We start from the raw sequence: 16,916 nt of genomic DNA on the forward strand, positions 1-16,916 counted from the left end.
CAAGAGGATACAAACTAAATTTGAACTAAGTACTTATAGGAATTATTAGGAAAGCAGAATTTTACCAGAAAAAGAAAATTGAACTAAGTACGATTTCAATAGTAAACAGCATAAATTCGATGAGACGGAAATACAGATACATGTCACGTGCTAGTGAGAGTACGCAAAGTATTCTGGTTGTAATACCTTCCACATTAGTGTGGGTAGTTAGATTTGAGAGGAAGGTTAGTTATTTTTGCTATTCTTTTCTGAAAGAAATAGTAATATACTCGCATTGTTTGTGACAAATTTGCGAATATATGGAGTGTAGGTGAAATGGGTAAATCACAAAATTACGCAGAACTTGGGGGAGAAAAGGATACTATGAAAGAAAATTTAAAATGTGCAGGTTAGTCCATGACATCTGCATGGTAAGAGGTACAGACTACGGCTGCTGAATATTAGATAACTGGATTTATAGGCCAGATCTTGTTTCATTAATCCAGTTAGTAGTCACTGTTATAATAATGTCACAGCCGTGTTGGGGAGAGGAGATGTTTATGTGGTGATTTTTCTATATTTTGCAAAGGTATTTGATAGAATACTATATGACAAAAAATTGAAGTTTAGGGTAGGATGGAAAATTATTGAACTGATAAAAAAACTTTTTTTTTTTTCCTTGGACGGAGCGATATCTGAAAAAGAACGGTGATAAGCCTTATACTACCAAGTTCTGTTCTGCGGGTGCTGATGTTTAATTTATATATCCGTACTATAAATTTCGTTTCGTGAGGGAGCATTCATTTTGCTGATAATCTCCAGTTGAGATCATGCCAGAAAAACTGAGTTAATGTTTTTACAGGAGTATTTGAATAACTTTGTTTGGCTAAATAAATGAGGATAATGGATAGTGAAGATGGGAATGAAGTATTCTCATTATAAAGTTTAGCAGAGTGATTATAGCACAGAGGAACAATAAAATATAAGTTTATTAGATCCTGTGTTTCATCTTTGTCACAGAAACATTGTCAGGGATACAATCTCAAAATTGTATGTAAGCCCTCTATTTACCAATATTCCCCTTTCTGGCATTACTGAAAAATGTTTTTCCTCTTTGATATCATTGATCTTTTGTGATAGTATGTACCTCCCTTCTCTTCACATCTTTTTCCAGACTACAGTAATGTTATTATTATTCCCTGTATCTTGATGAGCACTTCAGGAAAAAATAGCAAGAAATCTGAAATAAAATATAACCTCTGTACTGCTTTCAAAGCTTATCTGAAGCTTCTTTGAAAGCAGTAGTTTTGCCTTTGTCCACTCTACTAAGATTCCTTTATCTCCCCTCTGTTCCATTTCTTGCAAATTATTATTATTATTAACATCAGCTTACATGGAGTCAGAGACTCATTGTGGGAGGTACATACTATCACACACAGAGTTCATGCAACTGTGCCTTAAACTGATTCAATGTGTCTACATTGACAACACACTAAGGTAATGCATTCCACTCACCAACCACTTTCCATGCAAAGAACCAGCTTCTCACTCCTCTGCTTACACTGTCCTTATGCAGTTTCCAGTGATGGCCTCTTGTTCTACTTCCTCTTCCATTCTATGACAAATCTCTTCCATTTCAACCTGATAACAATCCCTAACTAGCTGATATGTCTCAATCATGCCCCTCCCCCTTCCTCCCATTAACGAGGCTCTGCAATTTATGTTCTCTCAATCTGTCCTCATACTCCACATTCCAAAGACCACTGACCACTTATGTGAGTCTTCTCTGGATCTTTTCCAACATATCCTAGTGACCAAATTTGTCCACAATAACCCATATGATGTTTGATCAAGGCTTATACACTGCCATCATAACCTCTTTATTTCTGCATGTCAGGGTTCTCTGCATCATCCGACATGATGTCTTCACAACTTGTGCAATGTAGCCCGTGAATTTCAGACCTTTCTGATCATTAATTTTTTTTTTATAAAAGAATTAGGGTATATCTCAGGGCCTAATTAAAGGAAAACCATGAAGCTGAAAGACAAAAAACATATTCAGAATATAAATTTATTATTGTACTTAACAAAGAATTGAGATAATGTAGTTTGGTGGGCATTCTGGTTTTTTTTTCTTTTTTTTTTTTTCCCCCAACCTGTACAACTACTGATGGTATGGCCCTATTGCCTCTTCTACTACTGCAAAATTTACTGCTTCTCTCTTCATCAGGATCAGTTTCTTAGCATTGATGCATATTCTTATTCATCATATTCTTCAGGATCTTCCCACTGTGCATCTAAATTTAGCAGGTGTCAGAATCGCTCAATTTCTCAGAATGAGATTTAATTAACTTAGATCGATTTGAAAAGCCTCTAAAATCATTTGCACAATGTGGAAGAATGTGCTTCCAAATGGGCTCGCGTATTGCTAGCAGTAATTTCATTCGACTTTATAACAAGTCTGAAACTTCTCTGATTTGATCAGCAAAGTCTTGGAAGGCATTCACTTCCAAAAAAGGCAGTTTCACCGACATTAAATATTTGTTGGTCACAATAGCCCCCTTCTCTTCTTCCACAATTTTCTTTAAAATCTCGGGATAATTTGCAGGCACCTCCTTATCTGCACTTGTTGCAGCTTCGCCTGTGATTAGAGCATATATAGGCTATTTCTCTTTTTGAAACACTCAAACTACCCAGCATTAGCATGGAATTCTTCTTCTTTTCCATCATTGATGGTCCTTTCTTTCAAGGTTACAAAGAGACTTCATGCTTTTGAATTAATAAGGTCAGTGCTTAGCAGGATCTGTTTTTTGTTAAAGTCTTGGATCCATGTAGAAAGAAGTCTCTCAAATTATTCAATCATTATAATACTTTGATTTCAAGAGCATGCAAGATGAACATGAAGCAGCCTTACCTTTCTCTTTTATTCAGCAGCTTTGCTTAAAATTGCTCTTATAGTTGATTCACCCATTTTTTTGTTCTTGTCTTATCTTTGCTCTGGACTCTCCTTTTTCATTTTTTCTTTATTATTTCAAGTTTTTCTTCCAATGAGATTACTTTTGAAATAATTTTCACACTTCCAGTTTTTTGCTCACTAATTCTTCTACTCATGATTAAAGCTTGGGAAAATAATTTTTTTTTTATTTTTTATTATTCAAACCTCCATGGAGTCAAGAGATGCATCATGGGTGGTCCGTCTTAAGAAACGCAAAGTCTATCATACCACTCCGTGAACTCATTGACTTCTTGCTCTCTCACCACTCTATCAGGCAATGCATTCCATGGTTCAACCTCCCTTCACACAAGGAAACCACTCCTCGCCTTCTGGCTTGCAGCTTCCTCCCATAACTTCCAGAGATGGCCTCTTATCATCGCGCTTTCCCGCTGTTCCACCAAGCGAAAGAACTCCCCAGTGTTCACTTTGTAAACCTCTCAACAGTTTAAAAGTCTCAATCATATCACCTCTCTTTCTTCTATCCACCAAACTCTGCAGTCCACATTTCCTCAGCCGATCCTCATAACTAACATTGTACAGTCCTACAATCATATTTGTTATCTGCCTCTGTACCCTTTCCACAGTTAATTTTCTTGCTTGCACAGTTAATTCACCTTCGTGCTTGCAGCTTCCTCCCATAACTTCCAGAGATGGCCTCTTGTCATCGCTCTTTCCCACTGTTCCACCAAGCGAAAGAACTCCCCCAGTGTTCACTTTGTAATTACCTCTCAACAGTTTAAAAGTCTCAATCATATCGCCTCTCCTTCTATCCACCAAACTCTGCAGTCCACATTTCCTCAGCCGATCCTCATAACTAACATTATACAGTCCTGCAATCATCTTTGTTATTTGCTTCTGTACCCTTTCCACAGTTAATTTATCCCATTCAAATCCTGGAGACCAAATTTGAGAACAATAGTCTAAGTGTGGTCTGATCAGGGGGTCTTATACAACAGAATGATAACTGTTTTATCTCTGCAGGTCAGCATCTTTCTCAGTATTGCAGCAATCCTCTGGGTTACCTTCACCACCTTTGCAATATGCTCCCTAAATTTCAGTTTTTTATCAGTCATTACCCCCAGATCTCTTGTCCCTTACTTCCTTCAGTATAACTCCTTCCATAGAGTATGCAGCATCCCATCGATGTATCCCAAACTTCAAGACTTTGCATTTTGCTGCATTAAACCAACATCTCCATTCATTTGCCAGTCTATCTAGTTTATTCAAATTTTCTTGCAGGGTTGCCACATCTGCACTATTACTGTAACCCTTCCCAGCTTCACATCATCTGGAAACAACTGACTATCCCTTTGCAATTCATTAACAATGTCATTAATATAAAGGTTGTACAATACAGGTCCCAGTACTGAGCCCTGTGGAACCACACTTGCAACCATCTACTCCCTTGATATTTCCCCACCATACACAACTCTCTGATACCTATCAGACAACCAATCCTGAATCTAGTTGACTAACCCAACATCTAAACACATGTGCTGCAACTTAAGTTTATTATGTGGCACCTTGTCAGATGCCTTTGCAAAATCCCCCCAAAAAAATGGCAGTGTATGCCTTTCCCTCTTCAACTGCTCTTGTCACTTTATTATAAAAGGGAATCGTATTACTAAAGCAAGAGTGCACTTTAACAAATCCATGTTGATTCTCACAAATAACATTACCCTCATCTGCCCAACACTTATATATAGTCTCTCACTAATTTCTCCAAGACCTTAACAACTACTGATGACACATAAACTGGCCTATAATTAGACACTTCCAGTCTGTTACCACCCTTATGCAATGGCACTATCTTACCTTCCTTCCATTCCCTGGGCACCTTTGCCAAAGCCAGACTTTCATTGAAAAGCCACGTTAAAGGCACTGTCAATTCCCTAGCACATTCTCTCAAAACTCGTGGTGAAATACCATCCAGTCCCACAGCTTTACTGACATCCAGAGTGTTCAGTATTTGGAACACACACACTCCTTGAACATGCCATACCCCTCTAGTATTAAAACCTTCTTCTCTAGAATGAAATACTCCAATAAAGTGCTCATTGAACAACTCCACTATGACCTCTGCATCAGTCATTCTATTCCCATTTTTATCCCACATTCTCCTCCTCCTGGCCACATAGCTAAAAAATCCCCTAGGATTTTCTTTGGATCTTAATGCCAATCTCTTCTCACATTCTAGTTTTGCCTTCCTCACCACACTAGTCACTCTCCTGGCCTGAGTCTTATATTCTTCATGCATCTGCTCTACACCCCTCTCCTTAATCTCTTTTCACCTGCAGTTCTTGTTTGATATTGTTTGTCATCCACTTTACACCAAATTGTGGCCACTTCTTCACTCATGGAATACACCTTACTATTGCTGCTAACAATATTCCTTCACCATTGCCCAAGCACTAATGATATCCTGGCCTTCCAATTCCGCCCTCCATCGAACTGCCCTAAGTTGATATCTAAGCCTATTACAATTACCTGCCTTATAATTCCACATATGTTCCCCTTTCTTTGATATGTCTGCATATCTATTCATCTTCCAAGTCAAAACCGCATGGTCACTCTCTAACTGGGGAGAGATGTCATGTCAGTTATTATCAACTCTTCTGATGCTGTGACCAAATCCAAAACTCTTGTTCCCTCTGTTACATGTTGCCTAAGACATTTGTTCCTCAAGAATTCTAGAAATTCCATTCCCTTATTACACTATGCAATTTCCTTTTCCCAGCTTATATTGCTGTAGTTAAAATCCTCCATAATAATCATTCTTCTTGCACTTGCCAAGCTCAATTGCCTAAACATCTCCTGCTCGCAACCTGTCTTGGCTACCTCACCCCATATGCTTTCAGAATCATTAGTGTCACTGTTTTCCAAAGCCTCCACTCTTAGAGGACATAAGTCGTCACTTATTATAAGCAGTACTCCACCACGACATTTTCCTTTCCTATCCTGCCGAAAAATGCTGTACCTTGCTACTTCTGTTCCTGTTATTATATCATCTTCCGTCAACCACATCTTAGAGATCCCAATAATCTTTGGCCAGGCTGATGCTATCAGTGCCACCAATTTATCTCTTTTATTTTGGATATTCCTGGTATTAGTATGAAGCATAAAATAGTATAATGCTTCTATACCTGTCATTATCCCCTCCAGACCCCCACTGGATTCAATGTTACCTGATGTTGTCCCTCCCTTCCCCCAAGCACCCATTCCCACAGGAGGCCACCACTGCTGCCTTCCACCCTGGGAATTCTAGTTTCCCTGCATTGACACACCGACTTGTTCAGAAAACAGCAATCTCTCCAGATGCCTATGCCCTTATTCATTCAAATGCAAGCAGTCTCTCGCATACAGTTCCCTTCTGTCATCAAATGCCTTCCAAGCATCCACTTATTACAGTCCTCTCTTCTGACACATTCTGGCTATTCATTATTACTATTTTTCTTCTCAGCTCATCACTATCATACCTGGGCAACATACATGCAATCCTTCCTCAATGCATTTTCTTTTGCACAACCTCAAGCAAGAATCTCAGATCTCTCTCGCCACCCGGTTTGCATTGCCTCTCAAGTCATTCGTGCCCACCATCACAATCATTTCATCCACCCTTTCACTCTGCTTAATTGCCATAGCTACACTTTCTATCGTTCCTCCAGGCAAACACTCCTCTGGCATCCTATCTTGTACACCATGGATCATCAATTCTCCGTACATCACACTTGTTACCACTCTGTTCGTTGATTGCTCACCTGCATCCCTCAATCTCTCTCTATTCTCTAACCTTTTCTCTCTGTGTTCTCCTACTTACCTGCTGTCCTGGCATCATTCTATCCCTGGTTCCAGCACTCCCTCGCATTATTCTCATTTCCTCTCTCTGACTGTTTCCATTCTCCCCTCTTCTATCATTCCCATATCCCCCCCCTCTCTCTCTCTTGCCCTCTCTTTTCTTGCTCCTATTCTCTCCTCTTCTATCATTCCCATACCTCTCTCTCTCTCTCATTCCCTCTCTCCTACTGTTTCTATTCTCTCCTCTTCTATCATTCCCATAACTCTCTCTCACTTCTACTCTGATTTTTCTAATCTCATCTTTAAAATTTTCATCTCATTCCGAGGCATTCCACCTCCTCTTTCAGCTCATCTATCTCACTCTCTCTGCAAGTTAGTCATACTCTTACTCACCATTCATCCTCCCGATCAAAACCATCTCCGAAAACCTCACAATCATTCAAGCCTTCCCCACTCTTATTTTTTCATATTTCGCTCATCATTCTCACCTATCGCACTACTCATCTCTTGAGATTCTCCCATCTCTGATACAACGAAGTCGGTTATTGTAATATCCAACTCGTTAAGTTCCTCTCATTGCCTATAATTTGCACGTATACCCACTCCCCTTCTCTCACCTGCCACATATCCAACTGCTGGGACACATACATCCCGCAAGCACTGCATACCACAAAATCCTTTATTTTGTTATGCAAAATAGAGTCCTTAAATGGGGACGGGCTTGGTGACACATCATTTGTAATCGAAGCTGTGGCTGTCACCATCATTCACTTAGTGCCGAGGAACTACTAAACGTGACGCGCTAAATACTATGTTATACACCCTACTGTAAGCTAACTTACTTATGCGATACTACAAGTATAAACTATATTTAACTACAGGTAACCCTCGTATAACGCGGTACTTATACAACGCGGTCTACAAATTGTAGTAACCCTTGTTCAATGTGGTTTCAATATAATGTGGTCTACAATTTCTAGTAATCCCCTTTTTTTTCATATATTTTTCACCGCGGGACTTAAAAATCAAATTTTATCTTTGTTAAATTTGTGTCTGCCTGTATCGCGCAAGTAGTTATAAGTATCAAATTTGGTTTTATTGTATCCCTGAATAAGGTACTGTACAGAGGCTTTTGCAGCATGTGTAATGTATTTCTCAACAAATAGTGCAATTTCAGACAGCTGGAATTAAAACGGCACTAACTAATGAATCACATGTCCCCTCTCACAGAAACTATGCTGTATAGACTCAAGCAAAACCATATGGTGCACTGAAACACAGTATCTAACCAAAAACTATTGTCCAATTTTTCAATTATGAAATAAGTGTTTGTTTTATTGCATTTGAAATTCTCGATGTCATTATGACAGATCACAAAGGCTAACTTTGTGATCTGTAAATGATGAAATTCTACCAAGAATTGAAACATGCCATATAATGAGTGTGTGAGTTTGTCTGCCACCTCAAACGCAAACAAGCAGCCATAAAATTCAACCAAGGGTTGAAACTTTTGTATAAGTTGAGCCAGTAGGTAATGAGAAGTTCCGTCGGAACAATAAATGACACCCTGACGTGAATGTGTTAAAATTAATAGTGAATATTGTTATGACAGTTTCAGATGTTATGGAATTCGATTAAAGAGAATTAGCATTTCAACTCAACACTTGTTGGTTGCCTTTGTTTTTGGGTTGCGCGATCTTTTATTAATACCGCACTAATCATATGCACATCTTTATAGCTGCTCCCTTGTGTAAAACAAAATTCAATTTGTACGTATTGTAATAATTAAAAAAAAAGTTGAATAATTTATAAGCATATAAAAGGTTATCACCTATAAATCATTGACGTACCAGCAAAATTCTCAGACGTGCTGCCCTGGCACGAGTGCAATAGGTTCGCCATCTAGGGTTTACTGCATAAAGTGTTTATTGTTGAAAATTGTCTTCATTTTCTGCCAGGAAAGCGCATTAAAAATCATAAGTGTGTTATTTTCAAGCTGAGCAGTTTATTTTCTGGTGAGTTACATACATATGTAATGCTTTTTTTTTATGTAAAAGTTTATTTTTTTTTAAATGGCCACTAAAATTGCAACGAAAGGGAAAAAATCAATATTGAATAGGAAATTCATTTCTCTCGAAGAAAAAATTAAAATCTTGGATTGGTTGAAAATTGGAGAAAAACCAGTTGTTGCAAGGACTCTGAATTTAAATGAATCAACATTTCGAACAATGAACAAAATCCGAGAAAGTGTTATTGCTGGGTCAACAGTAAGTGCAAAGGGCATTGCTCGTGTACATGATATTCTAATAGAAAAAATGGAGAAATCTAATGATATGGATAGAAGATTGCACTCAAAAGAAAATTCCTTTGGATGGACACCTTATTAAGCAAAAAGCTCTCAAAGTTTATAAACATTTAAAAGAACTTGATCAAGATTCTTGAGACGAAATCTCTCAGCATGGATTTTGCCAGTAACAGTTGGTTCGAAAACTTTAAAAAGCGGTTTCTTTGTATAATCTTAAAATTCAGGGAGAATCAGCATCAGCAGGCGTTGAAGCTGCCTGGAAATACCCAGCAGAACTTTTAAAAAACATTAAAGAAGGTGGTTACAGTGTAGACCAGGTGTTCAAAGCATTTGAATCTGGGTTATATTGGAAAAAAATGCCAAAAAGCACCTATATTTCGAAAAATGAAAGATCAGCTGCTGGATCCAAAGTTTCCAAAGATAGAATTACTTTACTGTTTTGTAGTAATGCATCAGGTGATTACATGACAAAACCAATGTTTATTAACCAATCCCCAAATCCTCGTGAGATGAAAGGGCTTGACAAGTCCACCCTACCTGTCTGTTGGCAGGCCAACAATAAGGCAGGGGTTACAGCTAGCATGTTTGAAAATTCGTCTTTCAAGTGTTTTGTACCCGATGTAGAAAGTTACACAAAGAAAAAGAATATCGACTTCAAAATTCTACTAATTTTAGATAACGCACCAGGCCACCCAAAAAATTTAAGCCATCTGAATATTAAAATAACTTTTTTGCCTCCTAATACTACTTCACTTATTCAACCACTCGACCAAGGAATATCAACATTTAAGTCATATTGTATTCAGCGAACATTCCAATTAATTTTGAAAAAAAGGAATCTAATCCAGTTTACACTGCCTCAAGCGTGAAAAGTGTTTTCAATATTGAATTGTGTGAAAATTATTTCTCTGTCCATTAAGGAATTACAACCCTCTACGCTGAATGCTTGCTGGAAAAAAATATGGCCTGAAGCTGTTCTGGAACAAAATTTAGTACCTCCAGTGGATGCCGAGCTACGTCGTATAATAAACGGCACACACATTTTTGGTGGAGAGGGCTTTTGCGATATGGTTGAAAACGAAATTAGTGAATTAATTAATGGAGAAACAGATTTAAATAATGAGGAACTGGTACAGTTAAAAGATGGCGTCGAACCAAATGGCAGGGAAAGTTCTGCCGAAGATTCTCATTGTGATGAATCCGTTAAAGAATTCAGTTTAAAGAAATTAGCAGAAGGATTGGACTTGGCAAGAAAGTTAGGAAGTTATTTTACAGATAATGATCCCTCAATGGAGCGCTCGGGAAAATTCACGGAACAATTGGATATTTGTTTAGCTCCATATTATGAATTTAATAAAAAAATTGTTGCATAATGGTAAGCAAAGTCTTATTACTGACTTCTTGATAACTAAACCAGCCAAAGTAGGCAATGAGAATTATACAAATGATGTTCAAGAGATTTCAAGTGGTGATGACCTACAGCCAATTAAAGAACATTGAGCTGTGCAGAAGAAAGTGATTTTTAATCGGTGAATAGTCCACTTTTTTCCCCGTTTTTCTACGTTTTTGAGTACTAAATTGTTTCTCTGAATACGAGTGTACTTCAGTGGTTGTTTTTTGGAAGTTAGTTGCTGTCGCGATATAATATATTTTGGTACCGTCGGAATCGAACGCGTAACGGTGGAAGACAAAACGAAGCTAAGTTACTGTATTTAGTTATTTCATTTTATTTAATTTTATTTAGTACTTAAATGTTCTGATGTTTGTACTTTTTTTTCCTCTTATTTATTAATTGAATAATTATTAAAGATTACGCTACTCGGCAGTAAGGAATGATGGTGGATTCAGCAGCAGTCGCAAGTGGCGTAACGCCAAGTCCTCCGCCATTTAAGAACTCAATTATTTGCAATATCATAAGGGACTTTGTGGCATGCAGTACTTTGCGGCATGTATGCGTCTCGGGAATTACATATGTGGCTTGTTAAAGAGAGTGGAGAGCGTATGTGCGCAAAATGCAGGCAGTTGGAGGAAATAAGTACATTAGATATATCAATATCTGACTTTGTTGCTCCAGGAACGGGGAATGAATATAGGAAGACAAGTAGTGTGATAGGAGAGAATGAGAAAATAATAGTTGATAGTGTGGAAGGTGTGAGTGACTGTGAAAGTTTAGGAGATGGTTTTGTTTGGGAGAGTGAATTTAGATTAAGACTGACTGACCTGCAGAGGGAGATAGATGAGTTGAAAGAGGAGGTGGAATGTCTTGTGAATGAGAGCAGAAGTATGAAACATAAGATTAGGAGAATGGAAGAGATAAATGCAAGGCAAATCAGAGTAGGAGAGAGAGAGAATTTAGGGAGTATGAGTGAGAGGTATGGGGGTGTTAGAAGAGGAGAGAATGGAAACAGTAGAAGAGAGGGAATGAGAGAGAGGTATGGGAATGAAAGAAGAGGAGAGAATGGAAACAATAGGAGCGAGGGAATGGTAAGAGGTATAATGTATGGCGACTCAATGATCCGTGGTGTTCAAGATAGGATGCATGAGGAGTGTTTGCCAGGAGGAACAATAGAAAGGGTGGCTATGGCAATTAAGAGAGGTGAAAGGGTGGATGAGATGATTGTGATGGTAGGAATGAATGACTTGAGTGGTAATGTAAGTCGGGCAGCGAGAGATTTGAGATTTTTGCTTGAGACTGTACGGAAGAAGACAGAGAGAGGAAAAATGGTGTGCATGATGCCTAGGTATGATAATGATGAGCTGAGCAGAAGAGTGGTGATATTGAATGGCATAATAGCGAGAATGTGTGATAAGAGAGGACTGGTATATGTGGATGCTTGGAGTGCATTTGAGGAAAGAGAGGAATTGTATGCGAGAGACCGTTTACATTTGAATGAGGAAGGACGTAGGCATCTGGAGAGATTGCTGTTCTGAACAAGTCAGTGTGTCCCAGGGAGGATGATAGCAGGGGTGGCCTCTTGTGGGAATGGATACTTGGGAGAAGGGAGACAATGTCAGGTAACACTGAGCCCAGTGGAGTCCTAGAAGGGATAATGCTGGGTATAGAGAAAATGGCATTTATATGCTTTATACTAATGCCAGGAGTATCCGGAATAAGGGAGAGGAATTGGTGGTGCAGATAGCATCAGCCTGGCCAAAAATTATTGCGATCACTGAGACGTGGTTGACAGAAGGGGATATAACAACAGGAATAGAAGTCGCTGGGTATAGCATTTTTCGTCAGGATAGGGGGGGAAAGCCTGGTGGTGGGGTACTGCTTATGATAAGTGATGACCTATGTCCTCTAAGAGTGGAGAATTTGGAAGGAAGTGAGACAAATGATTTTGAGAGCATATGGTGTGAGGTAGAGGTAGGCAAGACAGGATATTTAGTGGGGTGTTGCTACAGACCCAGGAGCACAGAGGATGGGGACCAGGAGATGTTTAGACAGCTAAGTTTGGCAAGCGCAAGAAGAATGATTGTTATGGGAGATTTTAACTTCAGTAGTATAAATTGGAGAGAGAGAGGAAGATGCATGTAGCAATAGGGGAATGGAATTTCTAGAATTCTTGAGGGACAAATGTCTTAGGCAACATGTAACAGAGGGAACAAGAGGTTCAAAAGTTTTGGATTTGGTTATAGCATCAGAAGAGTTGATAATAACTGAGTTAACGTCTCTCCCACCAGTTGGAGAGAGTGACCATATGATGTTGACTTGGAAAATGAATAGACATGCAGGAGTATCAAAGAGACGGGAACTTATGTGGAATTATAAGGCAGGTGATTATAATAGTCTTAGACGTCAACTTCGGGAAGTTTCATGGAGGGAGGAATTGGAAGGCCGGGATATCACTAGTGCATGGAAAATTGTGAAAGAATATTTGTTATCAGCAATGGTAAGTTGTATACCACAAGTGAAGAAGAGGATGCAATTTGGAGTAAAGTGGATGACAAACAATATTAAACAGGAATTGCATGCGAAAAAGAGGCTATGGAAGAGATATAAGGAGACAGGTGAAGAGATGCATGAGGAATATAAGACACAGGCCAGAAGAGTGACTAGTGTAGTAAGGAAAGCGAAACTGGAATATGAGAGGAGATTGGCCCTAAGATCCAAAGAAAATCCTAGGGAATTTTTTAGCTATGTGGCCAGTAGGAGGAGAAATGACTGTGGAAGAATGATATTGTGGGATAAAAATGGGAATAGAGTGACTGATGCAGAGGACATAGTGGAATTGTTCAATGAACACTTTATTGGAGTATTTCATCCTAGAGGAGTCAGTTTTAATGCTAGAGGGGATAGGACTGGTTTGAGGTCTGGAGGTACAGGAGGAGAGTGTGTTTCAGATACTGAGTACTCTGGATGTCAGTAAAGCTGTGGGACTGGATGGTATTTCACCACGAGTTTTGAGAGAATGTGCTAGGAATTGACAGTGCCTTTAACGTGGCTTTTCAATGAAAGTCTGGCTTTGGCAAAGGTGCCCAGGGAATGGAAGGAAGGTAAGATAGTGCCATTGCATAAGGGTGGTAACAGACTGGAAGTGTCTAATTATAGGCCAGTCTGTGTATCATCAGTAGTTGTTAAGATCTTGGAGAAAGTAGTGAGGGACCGTATACAGCATTGGGCAGATGAGGGTAATGTTATCTGTGAGAATCAACATGGATTTGTGAAAGGGTGCTCTTGTTTTAGCAATATGCTAGCCTTTTATAATAAAGTTACAAGAACATTAGATGAGGGGAAAGGCATATACTGCAATTTTCTTAGACTTGGCGAAGGCATTTGACAGGGTGCCACATGATAAGCTGATATTTAAGTTGCAGCACATGGGTCTGGATGTCAGATTGGTCAACTGGATTCAGGATGGGCTGTCTGATAAGTATTAGTGAGTTGTGTATGGTGGAGCAGTTTCCACGAGGTAGAGGGTTACAAGTGGGGTCCCACAGGGCTCAGTACTAGGACCTATATTGTTTAACCATTATATCAATGACATAGCCAGTGGATTGCAGGGGGGATATTCAGTTGTTTGCGGATGATGCGAAGCTAGGAAGGATTATTAGTAATAGTGCAGATGTGGTAGCCCTGCAAGAGGATTTAAATAAGCTAGATAGATGGGCAAATGAATGGGGGTGTCAGTTTATTGCAGCAAAATGTAAGGTCTTGAGGTTTGGGAAACATCGATGGGATGCTGCATACTCTATGGGAGGAGTTATACTGGAGGAAGTAGGGGAGACAAGAGATCTGGGGTTGATGATTGTTAGAAACCTGAAGTTTAGGTGACATATTGCAAAGGTGGTGAAGGTAACACAGAGGATTGCTGCTATTATGAGAAGGACACTGACCTGCAGAGATAAAAGGGTTATCATTCCGTTGTATAAGTCTCTGATCAGACCACACTTAGACTATTGTTCTCAGATTTGGTCCCCAGGATTTGATGGGGATAAATTAACTGTGGAAAGGATACAAAGACGGATGACAAAGATGGTTTCAGGACTGTACAAGGATAGTTATGAAGATCGGCTGAGAGAATGTGGACTGCAGAGTTTGGTGGATAGAAGGAGAGGTGATATGATTGAGACTTTTAAATTGTTGAGAGGTGGTTACAGGGTTGACACTGGGGGAGTTCTTTTGCTTGGTTGAACAGCGGGAAGGAGTGATGACAAGAGGCCATCCCTGGAAGTTACGAAAGGAAACTGTGAGCAAGAGGGTAAGGAGTGGTTTCTTTGTGTGGAGGGTGGTTGAGCCGTGAAATGCATTGCCTGATGGAGTGGTGGGAGCGAGAAAGGTCAGTGAGTTTAAAGAGTGGTATGATAGACTTTGTGCTTCTCAGGGGAGGACCTCCCCTCGATGAGTCTTGACAGACTTTATGTCTTAGGAAGGACCTCCCTCGATGAGTCTTTTGACTCCTTGGAGGCCTGAATAATAATAATAATGAAATGTTATTTCTGAACACAGTGATGATGATTGAAATATGCACTTTATTTTATTGTGTCTAAAACATTTATGCATTATGTGCAATGAAATTTATGTACAATTTGTAATTTTTATACTATGTATTTGTCTCATAGTTTGTTTTCTTAACTTACATGAATTACCTGAATTAAATAAGAATATTGTTTTTTGTTCGATATGTCATTGTTGTTTATATAATTTAAAAAAAAAAACGATTTCAGAATCTAACCCTACTTTTTCTATGTGATCTAATAAGTCTCGCATAACGCGGCATTTCTATGGAACCTAACATCTGTGTTATACGAGGGATACCTGTATACTAAATAATGAAAACTCATCTTCTCTTCCACTGCAGATGCGTCCGACTCTGATCTTGCTTTCTCGGTAACCCAAAAATAACACAGTATAACAACAAAACTCCAGAAGCAGCACCACTAAAGAACACTTGTGTTACTAAGAAAAAATGTAGCACCATTCACGACAGAAGTCACACTATACACGGTTTAAAAAAAAAAAGAACACTTTTTTTTTTACCACAACTCAAATCCGTTGCCACTTACTTCCAATTAAAATTTAAGGAAAGTAAGGAAAACAATTGCAAAGGTGCACGAGATATGATTGTGAAATATGTCTCTTCTTTATTTTTACTTTATCTTTATTTATCTTTCTTTTATCTGTCTATCTACTTCCTAACCTAACATTATTTCTTGTCCCCCCCCTTTTTCTGCTGTTAGTTAGACCTTGTGTTGTGAGTCTATCTAACATAACAGTCCCTGAGCAATCGCACAATGTCAATTAAGAAATTTATTTATCTTAACGACTGCGCCACTTAATCGACCTTTTTATGTTTGAAAGTCAGGGCAAGAAGATGACAAAATTAATTTAACACTTCTATACAAATTCTTTATATGCAAGTCATGTCTCGTTACTATATTATATTCCTGCAGACTCGTTAATATTTTCGGGATAGTGCATTGGCTAAGGAATGAGAACCAGGTAGTTACAAAACAAAAGCATATGTATTATCAAACTAAAAGATGTGATACAAAGCACATAAAAATTAATTTAAGATTAACTTAATCAAGAACACTTTAACACACAAATTTACTTGCTATCTGAGCAACAGAAACTATGGTGCTTTCACTATCAGAAAAATCTACTTTTCCTTGATATAAAAGTGTCTTCTATGACACAACTTGGTGCTTATCGGGCTTATCCGGCTTAATTCTTATTAAGCTCTTAACAACAAGTCTAAAGTGCAGGTGCATTTTAACAACAAATTATTCTTTTACATTTTTATATCTTACTAAGTACATTTTTTCTTAAGAAATTCAGACAAAACCAATTGTAAAATCTTTAGCGAAAATTCCCTAAAAAATTAATTTCTCATGAGATTTTACATGATCATCAATATGCTGTGTAATTAGCAGACAACATAAATTTTGCCAGAAAATTTGGAACATATTGTTCATGGAAATAGTGTAGTACTGTATGCTATTAAAAAATAACTTTTTAAAATGTTTTAAATCAGTAACTAAATTATTTCATCCTTGTGCCATAAAAAATGTATAGATAAAATTTTTTTAAAATCTGTAACATTTATTTTTAAGATGTATATTGGTGCACTAATCGAATTTTAGAGGCTCATTAATCGAGGGAATTGCTGCATACTTTATTATGAATAGCGAGTTGAAGTTCAGGAAACATATTGCAGAAGTTACAAATTCTGCTTAGGAGATTTTATATATATATATATATATATATATATATATATATATATAATGTACCCAGACTGGAAAGGTCACAAGACCCCCTAACACAAAGACCAATGCGTTATTTGTTTGTTTGGTATATTTGGAGTTGGACAATGTATAGGTATTGGCCAGTAGCACTCT

At 38.3% G+C, this 16,916-nt stretch overlaps 1 long non-coding RNA gene across 1 annotated transcript in view; it reads left to right on the plus strand.

The window, feature by feature from the left end:
- Window positions 1-200: 200 nt before the first annotated feature.
- LOC150110429 (uncharacterized) overlaps window positions 201-16,916 on the plus strand; it is a 49,227-nt gene continuing 32,511 nt past the window's right edge. Inside the window, exon 1 of the long non-coding RNA XR_016548417.1 lies at window positions 201-224. This is a non-coding gene — a long non-coding RNA (uncharacterized LOC150110429). The remainder of the gene's footprint in view (window positions 225-16,916) is intronic.

Source organism: Typopeltis vanoorti, chromosome 1, assembly GCF_054136105.1.
Source record: "Typopeltis vanoorti isolate ZY-2024b chromosome 1, IOZ_Tvanoo_1.0, whole genome shotgun sequence".
NCBI lineage: Eukaryota > Metazoa > Arthropoda > Arachnida > Uropygi > Thelyphonidae > Typopeltis > Typopeltis vanoorti.